The following is a 23,394-nucleotide window of genomic DNA, read 5'->3' on the forward strand; positions in this document are numbered from 1 at the left end:
TTTTTCCTCGGTTCTTTCAGCTTGAGAAATGCTGAGCATGTTTTTCCCTTTTGGTTTTTTAACTCCAGGTCTTTGCACATTTTGTTATAGTAATTGGCTTTGTCTGCTCGAGCTGCTCTTTGAAATCTTCTGTTCAGCTCTTTTATCTTGTCATTTCTTGCATTTGCTTTAGCTACTCTCTGTTCAAGCACAAGTTTCAGTCTCTTCTGACATCCATTTTGTTTTTTTCTTCCTTTCTCATCTTTTTAATGATTTTTTAATGATTTTTTTAAATGATTTTTTAAAGATTTTTTTTAATGATTTTTGCTTTCTTCACGGATGATGTTCTTGATGTCATTCCACAATTCTTCTGGCTTTTGGTAATTGGTGTTCAATGAGTCAAGCCAAGGCTGATATATGACTCGAAAACTTTATGAGTAGCCCTGAAACATTGTCCAATATAGGCTGGAAGATGAGCCCCTCAGGTCGGAAGGCACTCAAAATACGGCTGGGAAAGAGCTGCCTCCTCAGAGTAGAGCCAACCTTAAGGATGTGGATAGAGCAAAGCTTTCAGGACCTCCATTTGCTGACGTGACACAATCCAAAATGAGAAGAAACAGCTGCAGACATCCGTTAATAGTCGGAACATGGAATGTATGAAGTGTGAGTCTAGGAAAATTGGAAGTTGTCAAAAATGAAATGGAATGCATAAAGATCTATATCCTTGGCATTAGTGAGCCGAAATGGACTGATTTTGGCCATTTTGAATTAGACAATCATATGCTGGGAATCTACTATGCTGGGAATGACAAATTTAAGAGGAATGGCGTGGCATTCATTGTCACAAAGAATGTTTCAAGATCTATCCTGAAGTAAAATGCTGTCAGTGACAGAATATCCATACACTTCCAGGGAAGACCAGTTAATACTACTATTCAAATTTATGCACACAGACATGCCATGCATGCACAGACATGACACACGCATGCCACACATGCAGCACACACACTCACAAATAGGCCACACACAGCCAGCACAAACACAACACACATCCACACACCACAGACATGCCACATGCAGCACAGGCTGCCACACATACTGCAGACACAACACACACAACACAGACATGCTGCACATACCATACACACAACACAGACACAACACACATGCTCCCAAATATGTGACACACACAGACACAATACAAAGCACACATGTCACCACACACAACACAGACATGCCACACACACACTACACATGCAGCACATACACTTACAGGCATGCCACCCACAGAGACACAACACACAACACATATACAACACACACAGGCCACACATGCACAGACACAAAATACACCACAGACACAGCATATACAACACCCACTAACATACTCACTACACACAACAAACACACATGCTCTTTTCTCTTGTAGATACTGTCCTGTCACTGACACCACCATACACGCATGCACCCACACACAACATCAGGTGGTTATGGAGAGCTACCAAATCCTTTGGAAGTGAACCCCGTTCACGTTCAATGAAATGGACTCACCTTTTCCCTCTGGACAGCTCTGCTCAAATCTGAGTAAAGGAAGCAGGCCTTTCTGTCCAGAGCCCAGGAGGCTAGAATCTCACAGATTAGTCCCCACATCCCACTTGCCACAGATCCAGGGGTATGTGTCCACTCTTACATGCTCACCAAATGGGACATGGAAATTTTGCAGTACTTGAACAAAGTAAGTTCAGAATGAATTTTTTTTAAATACACAGTAGAGAATAAATTTATGGAACTCATTATGGTAGTTAAGGTGATGCATCCACTTGGCTGGGCCTGGGTGAGTGGCTGGGCCTGGGTGAGTGGCTGGGCCTGGGTGAGTGGCTGGCAGCTGGACATAGTTATTCCCCACGATGAGACTGGTCATCAACTCCGTGGTGGGAGCAGCTGTGAGCAGCTGAGTAGCTGCCTCAGGGACGTGGGCTGCTTCCAATATATAAGGAGAAAGTTGGAGAAAGGTCTCTATCTTTTGGCACATCTGGATCCTGCATTTGGCCAAGTCTTCATTCAGCAGCCTGCCGCGTTTCCTGCTGATCTTGGGACTGTGTCTAGACTTGAGCTAGTGGCCTGCCGTGTCGTTTGGTAGTCTTTGAATTGTGCCGTTTTACTTGTTGACCTTGGGTTTGTCAGCCTCAGCAGCCAGCAGATGCCTAAGTTAACAGAAGCCTCCAGCTTCAATGGGCCAGGAGCAAGAGGCAGAGCTGAAGCCTAAGGTTGAGGGGCTTTCACCCAGCCCCTAGAGCTAGTACTTTGAACTCAGACTTCTAGCCTCCTAAACTGTGAGAGAACAAACCCCTGTTCATTAAAGCTGCCCATTTACGGCATTTACTGTTAAAGTGGCACTATAAGTAACAAAAACATAAAATGTTTTAATTAAGGAGCGCAGACAGGAAATATAAATTTATTCATACAGGTTAGGTCCAATTTATGAATGACAGAGCCATAAAGCACTTCCAAGGGAAGTCAGCACCTAGATAATGCCAAAGGGCTTCTCAGGGAACATAGCCATCAACTAACACATCACGTCTCCTGAGGCTTCTGCAGACCCAGTACAGAAATGCCTAGCAAGCCCGCCCAGACGCTCCTCAGAAGACAGGTCTGGCAATCCACTTCTGAAAGGCCATGGCCTTGAAAACCCTATGGAGCAGTTCTGCTCTGCACACGTGGAGCCACCATGGCTCAGAATCAATTTGACAGCAGCTGGCGTGGATTTTTATTTAAGTAGACTCAAAGCCACCACCATATGATTATGAGCCATATGAGCCACTACCACCATCATTACTACCACCACTACCACTACCATCACCACCACCACCACCACCAACGCACCACCTCCACCACGACCATCATCACCACCACCACCTCCACCACCATCATTACTACCACCACTACCACTACCATCACCACCACCACCACCACCAACGCACCACCTCCACCACGACCATCATCACCACCACCACCTCCACCACCATCATTACTACCACTGTCACCACCACCACCATCAGCATCATCGCCACCATCAACACCACCACTATCATCACCACCACTATTACCGCCATCACTACTACCACCATCACCACTGCCATCATTAGCACCACCACCATCACCACCACCACCATCACCATCACCGCCATCACTACCATCCTCATCACCACCACCACCACCACCATCACCACCATCACCACCATCACCGCCATCACTACCATCCTCATCACCACCACTACCACCACCACCAATACCAAAAAAGAACCAAACTCATTGCCATCAAGTCGATTCAACTCACAGTGACCCCTCCTTGGGTTTCTAAGGTGGTATCTCTATGGAAGTAGGTTGCCCAGTCTTCCTTCCGAAGTGTGTTTGCTGGGTTTGAACTGCCAGCCTTCAGGTTAGTAGTCAAATGCCTTAGGCACTATGCCACCAGAGCTCCACCACTACCATCATAATCACCACCACCATCACCATCATCATCATCACAGCCATCACCACCACCTCCACCACCACCATCATTACCACCACCACCTCCACCACCACCACCACCACCACCACCATCACCACCACCACTATCACCACCACACCACCATCACCATCACAATCATCATCACCACCACCACCACCACCTCCACCATTACCAGCACCTTATTCCCACCATTGTCACCACCATCATCACCACCTCCACCACCATCACCACTACCACCTCCACCACCATCATTATCACCACCACCACCATTACCACCTCCACCACACTATTACCACCACCACCATCTCGGTTTGTTTCTGTTCAGTTTTCTCTTCACGTAGTGACCTTCCCCCCCATTCTGACTTGCTGTGCAGTGCCTCATCTTTCTGATGTTCCCTGTAGCATCACACTCCCAGGCGTAAGATACAGTTTGCCAAGAGCACTTTCACCCTCGATTCATCAGGCTCTCTTCCTTCCCACATTCATGAAACTCTCTGAAGTCCCCCTTCCTTTAAGGTTTCCCCTGATGGGGAGCCAGGGCCCTTCACTACCCTCGGCTGCACCTCGGGCCACCCGGTCATGCTGCACATTCGCCCTTCCTCCATCCTCCATTGAGCACTCACTGGGCACTCCGCCTAGTTGCTCAACACTTGGTCCAGCACTGGAGAGACAAACCTAAAAAGTCCATCTTCCCTGCCCTTAGGACCTCGTGGACTAGAAAAATAACCTTTGTAACACAGTGGAAGTGCCACACAGGGCAGACCTTCAACAAGCATGTATGTACTAACCAAAAAACCAGACTGACTGCAGTCGGTCATCTCAGACTCACGGCGACCTCACACGTGTCCAAGTGGAACCGTGTTCCCCGGGGCTCTCAGGGGCCAGTTGATCAGGATCAGGTCACCAGGCCTTTCTTCTGAGCCCCTCTGGATGGCTGGTCTTCTGGTGTAAGGCTGCAGCCTCCAGTGCGCCTTACAGGGGTGTGAAAGAAGCTTCGGTGTTTGGATAAGGGTGATAGTGAGTGACCAATACTTGGGGATCCAAGCCCAAGTGACAGTCCCTGACAGTCATTCACCCTTTAGTAAGATTTAGATGCCTACAGGGATCACATGTAAGGTGAGGAAGATGTCACCATGCTTTCTTGGTGAAATGGACAGGCAAGCTGAGAGTGGTCTACACTCACCTTCCACTTGGACACTCACTCACCACATGCTCCTCGGGGGAGAGTGGCTTGAGAAGCATTGCTTTCCTGGGATTAATGACCAAGTCCCTGGGGGCTGACAGATGCTACTGGAATAAACAGCCGGGCGGGACAGATTCCGGTTTCATGGCCATACCCCCTGAGAGTCAGTGCTTCCCTGTTGGACCAGACCCAGCGTGAAGCACACGGGGTCGCTGCCACCAGGCCCTGCCCGCAGACTCTCACACTTGTCCGCCAGTTTGATCATCACCTATTGGCAGAAGCAGGCAAGCAGTTCGGGATCCACAGATGGTTCCGACTGTACCAACTCACAGGCAGAGCACGTGTTCACTGCTCAAAGACTCCACGGAAAGAGTGTCTCCCTTTGTAGCAGGCGCTCAGTCACGTTCCACCTGTGAGTCAAGCCAGGCACACCCCACGCCAAGCTGTCCTCCTCGATTCAACACAGTCATTGCCAACCCAGGGCAGCGAAACCCTGCGACTAACTGTGGATGTTCTGAGGTGCTGAGAGGCGCCCCAGTAGTTGCCGTCTGACAGCAGGTGCCTGGAGACTAGAGCTTGTCTGTGGGGTGATGAAAGTCCTCAGAAGCTGCCACAGTTCGGCACTGGGCTCCGCACAGCAGAGCTGACACGAGATCTCCGTGATGCTCTGGTGAGTAGGGAGCCAGGGCCCAGCTGCACAGAGAGCTGGACCCCGTTTCTATAGAGCTGAGGGTGTGTGTGTGTGAGAGAGACAGACAGACAGACAGAGAGAAAGAGAATAGGGGGAGAAAGTGGAAGGCAGTTCCCCAGGATGTGGAAGTCTTGGGTGACGGGGTTGGGGGGTGGGGAATTTGCTGCGTGTGTGGTAAGAGTTCGGGGTGGGAGGGAGACCAGCCACTGCCGACACCGCTAGCCTTACCCTCTGGCAGCTTCCTGCTCGGTCGGCGGTTTTCCCCACTGTAAAATGGGAATCATAACGGTGCCTTGCCCGTAGACTCTGTCGGGGTGCAAGGAGTTGCTATCTGGCATCCAGTCAACGGCTACCAGCCCTGAAAGTCTCTCTGCGCTTGTTGACAGATGCGTAGCCTGGGAAGCATGCGTGGAACAGTGGAGGGTCGGTGAGGAAGACGACGGCCCTCAAGGAGCTGGATCGACGCAGTGGCTCCAAGGACGGGCTCAAACGTGGCAGCGGTCGTGGGGACGGCGTGGGACAGGCAGGGCTTCCTTCTGTTGTTCACATTGTTACAATGAAAGGGAACCGGCTCCATGGTCCCCAACAACAAAAACATTTAGACAAAATGAACTTTTAAAAACAAAATCAGGAGCATTGAATAGTGGGGTTCCTCGTGGCTTTCTCTGGAGGACAGCGGGCACGCCAATGGTGTTCCAGCCACCGGGAAGCACAGCAGACATGGCACGGGATCTCTTGACACCAGAAGCAGGAGGCACGGAGTTGGCCTTCCCACACACACCCCACAGGTTTTCCCCCTGTGCTCAGCCCCTCAAGCCCCTTGGCGATGCTGCTGGGAGCCGCCCAAGCAGCCAGGTCAGAGCCAGGCTCTGAGAGGTCCCCAGCCATTGTGCAAAGCAGCAGATTAAGCTCACAGAACAGGGGGATGTGAGCCGTCTGGGGTGTGCCTGCCACTGTCACCCCGGAATCCTGGTTTGTCCTTCACACTCGTGACTAAGGGCTCTCCCACACCCTGTGGCCCTTCCTGCTGGCCTCAGGAGGTGGAGGTGAAGGACACACTCTGTGTTTTCATAAAACTTGAATATGTCCCCATGGCACAAGGAGTGGTGTCCAAAGGGGCCCAGCACAGCTCAGTCCACCCACGTCCTGTTTCAACAGAAAAGCTTCTAAACTCCAAGGCTGGCCTTTCACTTGGTCAGAACAAATGTCCAAAGTCCACCAGCTCTGTTTCCCTGCAGGCCGCCCAGGCCCGGTGACTCCCCTGTCCTGTGGGTCCCGCCACACCTGGCAGCTCTGAGCCAGGCCCTGAAGGTCATGGGGCTTCCGGCTCCTGCCCACTGCCTCCCTGGCCACTGGCAGCCACAGCAGTGTCGGTCCGATTCCACTTGCCCTTCAGAAAACTTGCTGTCTCCCAGTGGACTCCAGGACAAGATGCTTGCTCTAGAAATCACCCCGTCTGCCTTCGCTGGTAGTACGGTGGTTAAGAGCATGGCTGCTAACCTAAAGGTTGGTGGAACGATCCCCCCCAGTGGCTTCTTGTAAAGATGACAGCTGACAAACCCGATGGCGCAGTTCTCCTCTGTCACACGCGGGTCACCGTGAGTCAGAACTGGTGCCACCAACAACCTAAGCGACTCTAGACAGGAACGTAGAATGAGACCTCGTTCAGTGGTCACCGTGAGTCAAAACTGGTGGCACGGACAACCTCAGTGACTCTAGACAGGAACGTAGAATGAGACCTCGTTCAGTGGTCACCGTGAGTCAAAACTGGTGGCACGGACAACCTCAGTGACTCTAGACAGGAACGTAGAATGAGACCTTGTTCAGTGGTCGGGCTTCTCCAAGGGCAGGGGGTAAGTTGCCATTTTGTGACAGATGTACGTCACATACACACACGTAGGCATATTTGTGTCATAGACACACTAAATCTGTAGCAGTTATGTATTAAAAATACAGTGCATATTTACATTAAAGTGCCACTGTCTATACTATTTAAAATATATCATACAACCTCTGTTACATAAGTCAATGTGTTTACATTTTACACGTATCAATTATAAAACATTTAACATTCATGATGACACACTGACGGCCTTCGGTCTGTTTGCTGGCTGGAGCTCAGGAGCTAGAAGACCTAGCCTCTGGGTCGTCCCTCCTGCAGGTGGACTGGTCGCTGTGGGACAGTCGCAGGTCTGCTCCTGCTTTCTGAGTGTGGAGACCTCCCCAGACCGAGTGCAGGGTTGGTCCCGTACCAGGAAGGAATGAGGAGACCCCTGAGACCTAGCAAATGGTCTGTCCCATACCAGGGATCTGTGCAGGGAATCCTGAGACTGAGGGAGGGTGGTGTATTTAAGAGGCCCCTCTCCCTCACTCCTGAGGACCTGAGTCGTCACAGGAGCTGGAATGGGGATTTAGGGTCTCGCAGCCACTCTTCCTAAACACTGAGATGAAATAAGGCTTTGGTGGTGGATGGATGAGAGGACATGAGGGCTGACATGAGGGTCAGAGCAGATTCCAAGATGAGGAGCCAGTATCCACGGACTCTGCTGGGCTGGGCTCCGGGTCCCGGACAGCCCTGCTTCAAACCACACTGAGAATCCCGGCTTAGGGGCCCACGGCTCTCCTGCTGCCATCTCTGGAAGCTCCCCTTCTTCCCATGCCCCCAGGACAGGCTCTCAATGGCCTGCCCCGCACACAGCCCGGCCTTTGTCCGCTCGTCCTGCGAGCAGCCGCCCCACAGCCCTGGTCCAGCCTCCAAGGCTGACCTTCCCCACCCCTTGACCAGCAAACCTCCCGGGAGTGTTCTTAGCATGAAGCCTGTATTCTGATGGGGAACCCAGCTGGTCTATTTTAACTTCACACTCTGAGTTATTTATAGGTTTCGTCATGGTCTTAAAGAGCAGAGAAAATCCTCTTGCTTTAGAGTCATTTGAAGCTACGGAAACCTTCTCCCGGCATTTTTTATCTGCCACTTGGCCTTCAGACTTGGAAAGCCTGCCGGTGCTCTGTCGGGCACGCCCCTCGGGCCTTGTGAGGGCCTGGCTGGGTTGGCGTATCCACACTTGCCCCGTCCCAAGCCAGCACCGCTTCCTTTCATCACTGTTCACCCTGCTGCCCAGCCTTCCTCCACGGGCACCTCACCGAGCCCTGGACAAACACAATTGACAATGACCCCGGTGGTCATTCAGCGCAGGTCCTGCTCCTCAGCAAATCAGTGATCGTGTTTCCAGCCTCCTGGTCTGGTCCTGTTGGACACGAGCCCTCCGAGAGCCGGAGCCACCGTGATGGAAACTGACAACAGCAACACAGTTCATGAGACACGCACACTGTCCATGAAGCATGCGTGCTGTCCGTGTGACATACATGCTGCTCCTATGAGTGGGCCATGCATGCTGTTCATGAAACATGTAAGTTGTTCTCAAAATGTGCTGCTCTTGTGACATGCATGCTGTTCATGCGCCTGCAGACACACACCTACGTTATCACACTAACCGCACATGCGTCACAAACTGTAAAGAAGAACGTGAATGTCACCTGTGCCTCCCATCTGTCCTGGGGCATCAGGAGCCATGCTCACCCTGGACATGTCCCACATCATCACATGTCCTCCTAGCACATGGCTGCTCCCAGCAAGTCCACATGCATGGGTCACACCACTCTTTGACTTCTCTTTTCATTAAAGAATCTCAAGTAACTGCAAGCAGTCACCAGAGAAGGAATAGGATGGTCAAGACTGTCTGAGACACTTTCTCTCGGTTCCTATCAATTTGTCGATTTTGCTCCAATGTACCATGCTCTCCATCATCCCATCAACAGTGTGTCAGGTTACAGAGCACACCCCGAGTTAGTGACAATCACTAGGCTTCCTTTTCTTTCCTTTTCTCCCTCCGCTCAAACATCCTGGGGTTCATTGCAGGGAACAGGTCCACATGGCCCCTCACGTCACCATCACTCGAGTTCAAGTGACTGAAAACAAAAAGCCATTTGAACCTTATCCAAGAGAAGGAGTGTGTGGGTATGCAAATGGTTAATGCTCACAGTCGCCAACGAAAAGATTGGAGGTTGGAGTCCACCCAGGGCCTCAGAAGAAAGGCCTCTTGACGTCAGGTGCCACTTAGTGCCACGTCAGTTCTGACTCATAGCAGCCTTAGGTAAGACATAGGGCAACACTGCCCAGTCCAACACCAGCCTCACAATTGTTGTTTGAGCCCATCATTGCAGCCACTGTGTTGATCCATCTCGTTGAGGGCCTTCCTGTATTTTGCTGACCCTCTACTTTACCAAGCATGATCTCCGTCTGCAGGGAATGGTCCCTTCTGACAATATAACCAAAGTAGGTGAGATAGAGTCTGGCCACTCTCGCTTCCAAGGAGCATTCCGGCTGCACTTCCTCCAGGACAGACCTGCTCATTTTTCTGGCAGTCCATGGTGTTTTCAGTATTCTTCACCAACACCACGACTCAAATGCATCAGTTCTCCAAAGGATCCAGCATGGAAAACCCTGTGTAGCTCCACTCTGACACACGTGGGTCAGCGCGGGTCAGGTGGTCTCCACGGCAACAGGTTTATCCAAGAGAACACTAAACTCGCTGCCATTGAGTCTATTCCAACTCACAGTGGCCCCCTTTGGGTTTCTGAGGCGGTAAATCTTTACAGAAGCAGATTGCCCAGTCTTCCTTCCAGAGTGACTGGTGGGTTTGAACTGCCAACCTTCTGGTTAGCAGTCAAATGCCTTAGGCACTACACCACCAAAGCTCACATTCTCAATGGAAAAAAAGATGTAGCAATGAAAGTGAACCACTCACACCACATGCCATGCGATAGGTGAACGTCACAAACATAACATGGAGGACAAGAAGCGAGTCACCAGTCATGCACACGGCATGTTTCCATTTACAGAAAGTCATATCAACTGTGAACACAAAGCACAAGCAATAAACAATAAAGAAAAGGAAGAGACGACCGTCCAAAGGGAGGGTGCGGCTCCTCTGTGGGGCAGGGTTGTGACCAGTGAAAGTGGCCCGCAGGCCGGTAACATTCATCTGTTGAACTGGGTTGTAGTAACTCCGTTGTCCCCCTTACAGTTGCATCTCCCTACACTTTTCTGAAACAAGTTTAAAAGGAAAAGAATAAGCACAGTCAGAGCATCAGAGAATCTCACACAATTCATCGAGAAAATGGGGTGATATGGGCGAGTATAACGATTTGTTATAATTGTTACAAACTTCTGTAACATTTCACCTGAGCCATATTCCTTTTTTTTTTTTTTTTTTTTTTTGGTTTTTTTTTTTTTTTTAGGGCTCTCTGGTGGCGCAGTGCCTGAGCCATCTGACTGCCAACCAGAAGGTTGATGGTACAAACCCAGCAGCCACTCTGTGGAAGGAAGACTGGGCAATCTCCTCCAGTAAAGGTTTACCACCTTGGAAACCCAAAGGGGGTTGCCATGAGTCAGAATCAACTCGATGGCAGTGAGTTTGGGTTTTTTTTTACCAGACAACTTTACTAGTGAACTGTCATTTCTTTGAGGATTTTTTGTAACCATACTTCAATATTGTACCTGTCTTTAGGATTTATCAGTCTAACATCCCTGGTGGCCCCGCTGGTGCCAGATAGCACTCAGCTGCTATCTGAGGGTTGGCAGTTCAAACTCTTGCAGCGACTGCAGAAGAAAGACCTGGTGATTGCTCCTATGAAGCTGACGGCCTAGGAAACCCTCGAGGGTAGTTCCACTGGGACACCTGGGCCACCGTGACGTGAAATGGACTTGACGGGCCCTAACAACCACAGCTTCCCGTAAGCCAATTAAAGATGGTGGAAAACTTAATCACGTTAGTCATAAAAATCCATATGAGTGTTTGAACTTTCTCCGACCTTTCAAGGCAAACAGTTTCTTTAGGTCATAAAATGTTCCCAACATTGTTAGACTACTGGAAGACCCGACCTGTAAAGACATTGGCACATCTGATGGCCCTTCATTCCAACAGGGATTCCATGCTCAGTGTCTCACCGTGACACCCGACATCTCTGGCCATGAAACCAAGGCTGGTAAGTCAACAAATAACGTCTACAGAAAAACAGAGAGAAAATGTGCAAAAGTTGACAGAGTTTGCTAAATAGTGCTTTGACTCAGCAACCAGTCTACCTTTTGTGGTGAATTCACAGTATAACTCTCTGGTTATGCAGAGATTAAGGCATTTGGCTGCTAATCACAAAGTCAGGGGTTCGAACCCACCAACCACTCTGTGGAAGAATAATGAGGCAGTCTGCTTCTGTTAAGATTCACAGCTTTGGAAACTCAATGGGATTCACTGTGAATTGGAATCGATTCCATGGCGGTGAGTTTGCTGGAGTTTGGTCAGAGTGTAACAGGCAGGAAACAGTCTCTTTCCACCAGGTGACTTGATGACTTGAGCCCCACAGAACCGCATTTGTAGGCCATGGCCCTGCCACAATTTGCACAGACATGGGGCCTGAATAGATTAGGCTACAAGCAGTTTGGAATAGCCAGAGGGAGCTTACACGACCACCCTAGTCAGCTTCCACACGTTCTTTGCTACACACTCACCATCGTACTGGGATTGGCAGGTCTTCCATGTTTCTTCTTTTCATTTTGTAACTGAATTCATGTGAGAGAAATATCACCATGTGAAGGCTCCTCGTGGTCCTGCCCCAGGCCTTTCTAATGTCACTTCCACAAGGGGTCACTTGTCTTCCAGGGAGGGGAGACCAAGACACCTCGGCCATTCCTCTGTCTTTCAGGGCGATAGTCAGCCAGACCCCCTTAAGGGGCCATCATTCCAAGCAGTTTCCCATCCAATGCCATCCTTGTCTCCTTTCCTCGTCCCAGTTCCCTTTCTCTCCCTGTGGTTTCAGAACTCAACTTCTTGGTTTTTGCAGGGGGTGAGGGACAAGGCAGGGTTAGAACACCACTGACTTGACCCTTTCAAGGCATTTCACCAATTTGAGCCGTTTACTTCTGTAAGGGGCTGTACTTTCCTCTGTCTTAGCTCAGAAACGCTGAGAGTTTTAGGCCAAGATGTTTTAAAAATCATTTATTTTTGTTGCAAATATAGACAGGAACAACATACGCCAATTCAAGTTTCCACGTGTACAGTTCTGTGGTTGATGACCTCCTTGGAGTTGTGTGACCATTGTCACCCTCCTTTTCCGAGCTGCTCCTCCCCCATTACATAAGCTTGCTGCCCTGCAAGCTTCCTGTCCAAACTTTCAAATTGCTGTTGCCAATCTGAGCCCACGTAGAAGTTCTTAGAAGAACACCGTGCTCAAGGCAGACCTTGGCTAGTTGGCTGAACTGTTGCTTGGTTTTAGGAACACTTCAAGGACACCTTCCGTTTAAGCTGGAAGGACCGTATCAGGGCAACGGTGTCAGAGGTTCATCCAGCCTCCAGAAAGTCTGGAGTCCGTGAGAATTTGGTCCTGTTTCATTTTCCTGCATGCGGAAATCCAATTTTCCCAACACCATTTATTGAGGAGTCTCTTTTTCCCCCAAAGAATGGATTTAGTAGCACCCTTGTCATAAATCTCTTCCTTCTCTCCCATTGGTCCATGTATCTATTGTTATACCTTACCAGGTTCTTTTGATTACTGTAGCCACACGATGTTCTAAAATCAGGAAGTGCGGGTCCTCTGGCTTTGTTCTTCTCTCAACATTGTTTTAGTTACTCAAGGCCTCTTGCCATTCCATATAAAGTTGAGTGTTGGTTTTTCAATGACTGGAAAGAAGGCTGTTGGAACTTTGATTGGGATTGCATTGAATCTGTAGATCACTTTGGGTAGTACTGACACTGAATCAATATTAAGTCTTCTGGTGCATGAACATGGACTATCCATTTATTTAAGTCTTTTTAACCTCTTTCAGCAGTGTTTTTCAGTTTTCATTTTATAATCCTTCAGGTCCCTGATTGGACTTATATCCAGGTATTTTATTCTCTTGGATGCTGTCATAAATGGAAACATTTCCCTAATTTCTCTTTCATATTTCTCATTGCTGGTATACAGAAATTCAGCTGATTTTGTTGATTGACCATCTGCCCTGAAACTTTGCTAAATTTCTCTCTAAGCCGAGATTTTTAAACAACATACAAGGTAAGTAAGCTACTCTTTTTCACTTGTTATCTCTTCAAAAGGATTCCAGGTGATTGCCAGCCTCACTCCAAACCCTTCCCCAGCTATTTCAGAGGCTTCATCTTGCCCTAAACAAAATGATGTGTGAAAACGAGATGTCACCTGTTTAACTTTAAGTGAATTTTCTCTAAAGTTCAATTCTGAACACACAGGATCTTCCTGAAGCAGCATGAATACACATTACTGTGATGGCTACGATACGCATTTGCGCACATTTTAATGACTAAGTTAATGCCTAAGTTAAAATGGGGAGCTATGCTGGCATAGCGCCTAAGGCATTTGAATTAAAACGAACGTTTTTCTCCCCATGATCGTCTTCCTGGCTGCTCTGTGTCCAATACACCCCGTTTTTTCATTTTGTTTCTCTTTGCTTTGCTTTCTCTAAGAGGAAGGCTGGGTCAGTATGCATTTCGGTCATCTCCCATTTGCTCTTACCTCCTCTAAGTTTCCTAAGAGGAAGGCTGGGTCAGTGTGATAGTTGGAGCTTTATGTCAACCTGGCTGGACCACAGTTCTGTGTGGTTTAAGCAATTGTGATGTAGGTTGTTCCAATGATGGGATCAGATGTATATGCATATGTTTTGAGCAGCCAATCCATTGAAATGGAGTTTCCTTAGGGGTATGGCCTGCTTCCAGTATATTTATGGACATCCTGGGAAAAGAGACATTCTTCTGTGGATCAGGATTCTGCCTACAACTGTCCATGAGCAAACAATCCACCATTCGGCCTGGCGATCTTGGATTCATCATTTGTTGGAGTCAACGGCCAGTATACTGCCTGCCAATCTTGAGCTTCTCAGCCCTAGCAGATGTGTGAGTCAGGAAAAGCCTCCAACTTGATGCAAGAACTTTGGACTTGCCAGCTTCTATAAGTGTGTGAGCCATTTTCCTGAGATAAATTTCCCTTTCTCTCTCTGTATAAGCTTTACTGGTTTTGTTTCTGTGGAGAACCCAGTCTAACACAGTCAGTATGCATTACGGTCATCTCCCATTTGCTTCTACTTCCTCTGAGTTCAAAGCTTTTGTAGTTTTTTCATTTTCTCCTGGTGATTCACCGGCCACAGATTTGATAGGCCTCAAGGGACTGTGTGTTCTCTGTTGTCCCCAACATGTCTGAGGAAACTATCTTGGGTGTCTTCTCCCAAATGTAATGAAGTCCATTTTGAATTTCTGTTTTTCCACCACCCAGACTTCATTCCATTAATTTCTTTTTCATTCTTTGGTAGAGACCCTTGGCATCTCTGAAATTTTGGCAAAGACCAAAAGAAGCAGCCACAATATTGTAAGTTTTCTCCCATGATACAATGTTCTCTTTTCACTTCAGAGAACAAGTCTCCTGATTTCAAAGGGCTGGGAGACATTCTCTGCTGAAAATTTCCTTCTGTCACTCAGACTTAGACTTTGTCCTTCTTTGAAGTATGGGGTAGATACCAGACTAGCATCTCAGTGTGGTATTTTCTGCATGATTTTCCAAAGTCATCTTAGCCATTCAGATCTGGGGACTTTGTTGCAATCCCACCCCTGACACCAATTTAGATGGTCACCACAAAGATAACAGGATGTCATTGACAGAGACAGTCCAATATACTCAGGCACAGATAAAAGTTCCTTTATTTCAGGTAGAGTATATAGAAACTTAACTGCAAGATACTACACAAAGATTAGATCAAATACAACAGTCCTTCCACACAGAAGGGCAACCTCCTGGACTAATGCCCCACAGAGGCTCCTGGAAACACTAATACCACCTCCCTGACACTAGGCTCCTTTGGGGCCTTGCAGAAGCCTTGCATTGTCATTCTCATGGAGACTGTGTATTCTTTCCCCACCAGCTGTTCTGGAACAGACCCTGTGCCGAGGCACAGACACTATGAGTAACTGACAGCAAGGTCAGTGTTCACTGCGAGACAAGGGCAATTGAAGGTCGATTTTCAGAAAAACTATTGCCCTCACTGAATCAGATCTGAGGCTGCCTTGGATCTGCTCCTACAAATTCCTGTGGAACCAAGAAAACTATCAGAGTCTCCACAATTATAGAGGTACTGGGGGAACAAGAATTGTCATAAAGTGAAGATGTTCTCTAGTGAAATGACAACTTAGGTGTTCCTCTTTGCTCAGCTCTGGTGCCTGACTCTGCCCATTGGCTCAGCTTTGTTGGTCAGTGCATCAGTGAGATTGTTACAAAGTTATGTGTGTAGAAAATGACTCCAAAATCCAGGGGCTTATGGCAGCAAGTATCATTCTCATGCTTGCAGGTCCTCAGGTTGGTGTGGTTTGACTGGTGGAAGCTGGCTTGGCTAAGTGGCTCTGCTTTAAGCTGAGATACACCTGGTTGTAAGTACAGACAATAGGTTGGGGTTGGGTGTACTCCAAGTGTCTCTCACCTGCGTAGGGCAGGGAATTAATTCTGCCCAAAGTGGGGGTGGGTGGGAATGGGACATTGGATGAACAAGACATCAATCTATCACAGTAGGCCAATCATTTTGTTGTTGTTGTTATGTGCCGTCGAGTCGGCCCCGACTCATAGCGACCCCTCCTTGGGTTTCCGAGGCAGTATCACTACGGAAGTAGGATTGCCCGACCTTCCTTCTGAGGAGTGGCTGGTGGGTTTGAACCACCAGCCTTCTGGTTAGCAGGCAAGTGTCTTAGCCACTATGCTACCAGAGCTCCTAGGCCAATCATAGGAGTTCTTTATTGTTTGTTGATCATTAAACATTTGAATACAATGCAACTAGATTACAAAGTAGAGTTACAGATCTTGCAAAGGAGACATGATCCTATGGAACTGAGGATAACAATATGGGGAAGCTATGCGGCTCTCCCACAGCCAAGCACGTGAAGGCATCTTCAGCTGGCGAATGAACAGAAAGCAACAGAGATGATAGCACAGCTCCAACATGGCAAGACACTTGTTGGCTCATCGAGGAGAGGCCTTTGGAAAACTAACATCAGCAAAAATTACCTTCTTTACTGCCATGCTTCCAAACATGAATGGAAGTGGACTGCAGTGTGCCACATCCAAGTGTGCTGAGGAAAGGACGTTACCACAGTCTGCCATGTAGAAGTGCACTGAGCAAAGGAAGTGTACTGGTGTGCCATGTACGAGTGCACTGAATAAAGGAAGTGTACCAGTGTGCTGCATACAGTGCACTGAGAAAAGGAAGCATACCGGTGTGCCACGTAGAAGTGCACTGAGAAAAGGAAGTATACTGCTGTGTGCCACATACAGGATGTAAGAGTAGCTGTAGCTGGGCAGATGTTATAAAAAGCAGGACGGAAAAGAAAGGGGGAAGAGAGGGAAGGAAGGAAGAGGCTCACTGCTTCTCAAAACTTGTTAATGCAAAAAAAAACAGAAAAAAAGGTGCTGTCGGGATGCCGCCAACCTGTGGCGACCCTGCGTGTCAGAACAGAACTGTGTGCCATGGGCTTCTCAATGGCTGATTTTTCTTCTAAGGCATCTGGGTGGATGTGAAATGCCAAACTGTCAGTTTCACACCAAAACCAAACTTACTGCCGTCGAGTCAGACCCGACTCATAGCGACCCCTCCTGGGGTTTCTGAGGTGGTATCACTACAGAAGATTGCCCAACCTTCCTTCCAAGGAGTGGCTGGTGGGTGTGAACCACCAGCCTTTTGGTTAGCAGTCAAATGCTTTAGGCACTACGCCACCAGAGCCCCCTAGCAGTGTTAATTGTTGCACAGTCAGGAACTCCTAAAAACTGCTGTACCCCTAACTAGCCGCATAGGATGTCAGAGGACATCAGCATAGGCTAAAATGGACTTGTTCTTTGGGCTTGCCAAGACACCCTCATCACTCTCTATTTCTCAGAATGTGAAATCAAAGAAATTACTCATGGTGGAAAAGCCAATTATGTGAGTGAGGGGCTGTTAACCCTTCTCAGGGAGACAAGCTGTGTATAAGTCATACCAGCATGACAACCATGAGAAGATACATTGTATCTGAACTGAGAAACCAGCACAGGTGACACAACACAGCACACGCCACTGAAGAAAGCCTAGTTTGGATGGAAGAAGTGGTGTGAACAAAGTCACAGAGGCACCAGGGCTGGGGGGCACAATGTGTGTGGAATCACGGGGCGCTGTCCATGTGTATGATGCAAGACAGAGGATGGGAAGGAAAGTGAAGACAAAGGCAGCAGCAAGCCAAGGGCTTTACACCTCCATCTAAGGAACTTGAACTTCATTATCAATGTCTGTGCTGGGGGTGGGGGCGACGGACTCCTCTCTGAATCCGACGCTACCTAAGCACACTCTCTCCTGAAAAGCACAGGTAAGCACATTCCCATATATGCACAATATCCAGCATACAGTTGGAAATACTCATACACCCACAAGGAAACAAGCAACCAAAGAGTGGTAACCGTCGGGGAGGCAGTGCTGAAGACAGCTGGCCAGACGGTTCACCCCAGAGGCTGTGGGAGCTGAACTAGAATGAGAGGGTCGGTGGCGGGATCTGAAGATGGCCAAGGACACCTCCCCATCACCACCAGCACCGTGAAGACAGCCTGCCCCACAGAACACTCCTCCAACCTCAGACTGCACAAAGCGGACAGCGGGAAGCACCTTGTCCTTAATCTCTAGCTCAGAGGGAAAATGAGAAACCTGAGTAAAGTGGACGTGAAGGAAGCCTCCCCTGCACTGGATCCAAGCAGCCAGAAGGACTGGCCAGCTGATGAGAAAGGATATGGCGACCAGAGAGAGCAGGCCCGCAGAAGGGGAGAGGGAGGCCCAGCACGGAGAAGCTAGATCACGAACGCAGCCTGGAAGAAAGCAGGGCTCAAGGCACAAAAGGCGATCCCCATGGGTACTTTCCAAAGTAGGAGGACGTTGATCCCAATGGGCCCTGAGAGGGATGGGGCGCTGGAGCTGTGACCACAGCAGGAGGAAGGAAAGGAGGTGTGTTGGGTGAAGTCATCGAGAGATGTCCCTGCAAATGGGTAAGTGCTTGGCGGCCAACAGCAAGGCTCACGGTCCAGTTGACCCAGGGTGCCACAGGAGAAAGCCCTGTATTCTGCTTCTTTAAAATGGGCCACTGGGAGCCCCCGGAACACAGCTCTGCTTTGACACACACGGGGTCACTGTGAGTTGGAACTGATGCAACAGCCACTAGGAAGAAAGAGAAAGTCATCAGCATGAGGCAGCATGGCCCTCTGCCACACGGGTCGCCATGATGGCTTGGAGCCAGGTCTACGGCCACGACAACAATGACAAACCCATCAGCCTTGGCTTTGTGGGTGGAATCGTTGTGTGTGTCGAAGCCTACAGCCCCGGCAGTGGTCTGAGCACCGAACGAGGCGGTGCAGGGGCTGGGCTCGTGCAGAAGGGGAGGGCGTGGCGGTGCTGGCCGGACAGCGATCAGCAAGGGTGCATGGGTGGCACAGCACGGGGACAAAGACATGGTCCCACCTCGCTCCACCCCATTGACTTCACACACCTTCCCTGTGGCTTCTCTGGCTACCTGCTCTTTGCTTCCTCGTTGGTTCATCTTCCTCTACCTGGCTACGGAATGTCAGAATTCCTAAAGGCTTGGCTCTACTAAGCCTTCCTTCTCTCATCCTACACTCTCTCCCTGAGCAATTGTGTTTATGACCATGACTCCTGCAAGTCTGTAAATGAAGATGACTTCCAGATCCCTATCTTTGGCTGCTGTGCTGTGAATAGCTTAATGCGCCTCTCCCACCACGGTATTTGTGACTCCCACCAGTGACTGAGTGGAACTATGAAAATGTGAGGTGCTTATGGCCCGCCACGGGGATTGGAGAGCTTGCTAATAATGTAAATGAGGCACATGGCACCCTTGTTGAGAGAGTTGTTGTTTAGGCACCTTTGAGCCGTCTCCGACTCATGGCGACCCCACGTACAACAGAATGCAGTACTGCCCGGTTCCGCAACATCCGCATAGTCCCTGCTGCACCTGAGTGTTCCAGCCACCATGTCAATCCGTCTTGTTGAGGGTCTTCCCCTTTTCATTGACCCTCCACTTTGCCAAGCATGACATCCTTCTCCAGAGAATGGTTCCTTCGACATGACCAAAGCAGGCAAGACAATATTTCTAAGGAGCATTGTGGCTGCACTTCTTCCAGGACAGATTTATTCGTTCTTCTGGCAGTCCATGATATTTTTAGAATTCTTTGCCAACATCACAATTCAAATGCATCAATTCTTCAATCTTCCTTATTCATTGTGCAGCTCTCACATGCAAATGAGACAATTGAAAACACCGTGGCTTGGGTCAGGGGCACCTTAGTCTTCAAAGTGACATCTTTGCTCTTTAACACTTTAAAGAGGTCTTTTGCAGCAGGTTTGCCCAGTGAGATACAACGTCTGACTTCTTGACTCCTATTTCCGTAGGTGTTGACTGTGAATCCAAGTAAGATGAAGTCCTTGACAAATTTTATTTTTTTCTCCGTTTATCATAATATTGCTTATTGGTCCAGCAGTGAGAATTTTCATTTTCTTTATGCTGAGGTGTAATCCACACTTAAGGCTGTAGTTTTTGATCTTCATCAGTAATTGCTTCAAGTTATCTTCACTTTCAGCAAACAAAGTTGTGTTATCTGTGTATTACAGGTTGTTAATGGGTCTTCCTCGAACCCTGATGCCACGTTCTTTGTCATTTAGTTCAGCTTCTCAGATTATTTGCTCAGCATACAGATTGAATAAGTGTGATGAAAGGATACAACACTGACGCACTCCCTTCCTGATTTGAAACCAGGCAGTTGTTCTTGTGGAGGTGTGACTATGCAAATAACGTGTATGGAAACCTAATGTGAGGATTAGTCAGTTTTGGGATAATGCTAGGCTTAAAATGAGCCACCCCAGAGATGGAAGGGGGGGATCTTGATTCCATTAAGACAGAGAAGAGACAGGAGCAGAGTGACTCCTTGGCCCCACAATCCCTGTGCTGAGATAGCAAAGTGACAGTGGCAGGATAGGCAGCACAACCGAGAGACTTGCACAAGAGAGAGTGACAGGCCTGCCAGCACACAGAACAAGAAAGCTGAGTACCTTTGGGACGGAGGCTTGCTGGCCGAGTGGGGTGCACCCAATGACAGAGCTAAAAGAGCTTTGTAACACTTGCCTGTACAAGGCAGAGGCCAGGCTGAGAGGCCGAGGTCCAGAGAGGTGTGCCTTCTGGCATGGCCAGGGGGAGGCTGTCCAGATCAAAGAACTGTATCCTGACTTGTTTCTGATCCTCTATTGTAACCTGTTGCTTCACCAACAAACCCCATAACAGTGGGTATTGTCTACGAGTTCTATGTGGCTGTTGCATTGAATTATCAGTTCCACAGAGAAGGAGAGAGGCCATGCGAGGGCTGGTTGGTGTCAGAATCGGTAAAGAGGTTGTAGTGCAGTGGCATGTCTAACCTCTGCCTCGTAGGAATCAGCCTTGGGCTGGTGCTGCTGGTGGTGATTCTGCCTCTCCCTCATGAAGTTAAAGGAAGTCAAAGACGCTTCCCACTGCCCTTTTGCACCAGCCCATACCTCTGCATTGAGCTCTAGTTCCATTAATGCAGTTGGATGTTTCCGCTTGGGCTCATGACTCAAAGTCAACTCTCAGGATCAGAAGTGTACCAATCTCCACCTACCTCAGACTGGTCTTCTTCTGGGGTCCACAGTTGGTGAATGACACCACCACTACATGGTTCCACAGCCAGCTAGGTATCTCCCTGGGTGGTTCAGCAACCCACTCAGCTATGACTGGCTGGGCCGGCTCCTTGTGGACCAGGCAGTGTGCTTACAGAGAAAGAAGCACACACTTAAAATAACTGCAAGTGGGCTCATTGCACATTCAGAAAGGGTGAGCTAGCACGCAAGGCAGTTGAATGTGGGTCGTACAGAAAAAGAAATCCTTAAATTACGTTTTTATCCACTGAGTGCCACAGATTTTTTTATAAAGAAAGATTAAAGTGAGTGGGAGAGGAGTTGGTTCTAACTGGAATATCATTAAACAAGCTGAACAATTCATTCTACTTCCAAAGAACCCGCAAGTGGCTCCACCTACTTTATTAGCTTCAAAAAGTGCCTAATCTTTTAACGAAGAGTGAGGAGTTAACCTGGAAAGGGGAGGGTAAGGAAAATCTCTGCCCTTGCCCAGAGCAACACCCACAACTTCACGTGCCTCCAGAGACCTCTGGGAAAGAGCCTTTATCCCTGCATCCTGTCCCCTAAACTGGGGCAGGGACTTGATACAGTTCGCAAGACACACACAGGCACACACACTCACACATCACACACTCACACACACACACATACCAATCTTGATGTTGTGCTGGAGCCAGCTCACAAGAGCCAATTGTTAAATTTTAAAAATAATTTCCACCTACTTATGAATCATGGCCATTGTGAAACAAGATAGAACTAAGCATTAGTCCCTGTCCTTTTCCCGGGGCCTTGTCCTGTGCTGGTGTGATGTTGGAGCTATGTGTCAATTTGGCTGGACCATAATTCTGTGTGGTTTAAGCAGTTGTGATGTGGGTCATTCCCATGATGGGATTGGATGTATATGTTTTGAGCAGCCAATCCATTGAAAGGAAGTTTCCCTAGGGGTGTGGCCTACTTCTGATATATTTATGGACATCCTGGGAGAAGAGACACTCTTCTGTGGACCAGGATCTTGTTGTGTGACCTACACCTGTTCATGAGTGAACAGTCCACCATTCGACCTGGAGACGTTGGGTTCATCATTCATTGGAGTCAACAGCCGGTGTACTGCCTGCCAGCCTTGAGCTCCTCAGCCCCTGTAGCTACGTGAGTTGGGAAAAGGCTCCAGCTTGATGTTTGATCCAAGAACGTGGGACTTGCCAGCTTCTAGAAGTGTGTGAGCCATTTTTCTAAGATTAATTTCTTTTTCTCTATGTGTATACATAAGCTTTACTGGTTTTGCTTCTCTAGAGAACCCAGCCTAACACAGCTGGTGTCATGGTTCTCTCGGGCTGCTCCAGCAGACATGCCACAAATGGGATGCTGAAACAGATGGGAGATTATTCGCTTACAGTTTAGGAAGCTAGGAGTCTGAGTTCAAAGTGCCAGACTCTAGGGGTTGGGTGAAAGCCCTTGACCTTGGGCTTCAGCTCTGCCTCCTGCTGTTGACTGCTGAGGCTGACAAACCCAAGACTGACAGTCCTAAAATTATCAAACCACACGGTAGTGAACTAGCTCAAGTCCAGAGACAGTCCCAAGGTCGACAGACAACATGGCAGGATGCCGAATGATGACTCAGCTGCATGCAAGATTCCAGTGTGCCAAAAGCTGCAGAGACCTTCCTCGGTACTGCTTCTTGTGCACAGGAAGCAGACCACATTCTCAAGGAAGCTACCCAGCTGCTCATAGCAGATTCCACCATAGAGCTGATTACAGTCTCATCACGGGGAATAACTACATTCAGCTGCCCAGCCACTCAAAACCAGGCCCAGCCAAGTTGACACACAACCTTGACTACCACAGGTGGCTTGGTGGCTTGTGTGTTGCTATGAGACTGGAGGCTAAGCCACTGGCATTTCAAGTACCAGCAGGGTCACCCATGGTGGACAGGTGTCAGTGTAGCTTCTAGGCTAGGGCAGACTGGGGAGAATGGCCTGGGAGCCCACTTCTAAAAATTAGCCAATGAATATATTATGGATCCAATAGAACCTAGTCCGACACACACTGCGAGGTGAGCCCCCTGGGCTGGAAGACCAAAATACTCAGTGACCACAGCAGTGGCCTGGAGCAGACCAGTGATTGAGAAGATGGTGGGGGACCAGGCCGCATCCGTTGTGGGCGGGGTCTCCAGGGGTCAGAGCCCACTCAACAGCAACTGAGAACAACAAGAACAAGCCTTCTCCAAATCTCTGCACTACACACAACACAACAGACAGCACACT

Source organism: Orycteropus afer, unplaced genomic scaffold (genome assembly GCF_000298275.1).
Source record: "Orycteropus afer afer isolate SDZICR_OR568_19922 unplaced genomic scaffold, OryAfe1.0 scaffold00273, whole genome shotgun sequence".
Taxonomy (NCBI): Eukaryota; Metazoa; Chordata; class Mammalia; order Tubulidentata; family Orycteropodidae; genus Orycteropus; species Orycteropus afer.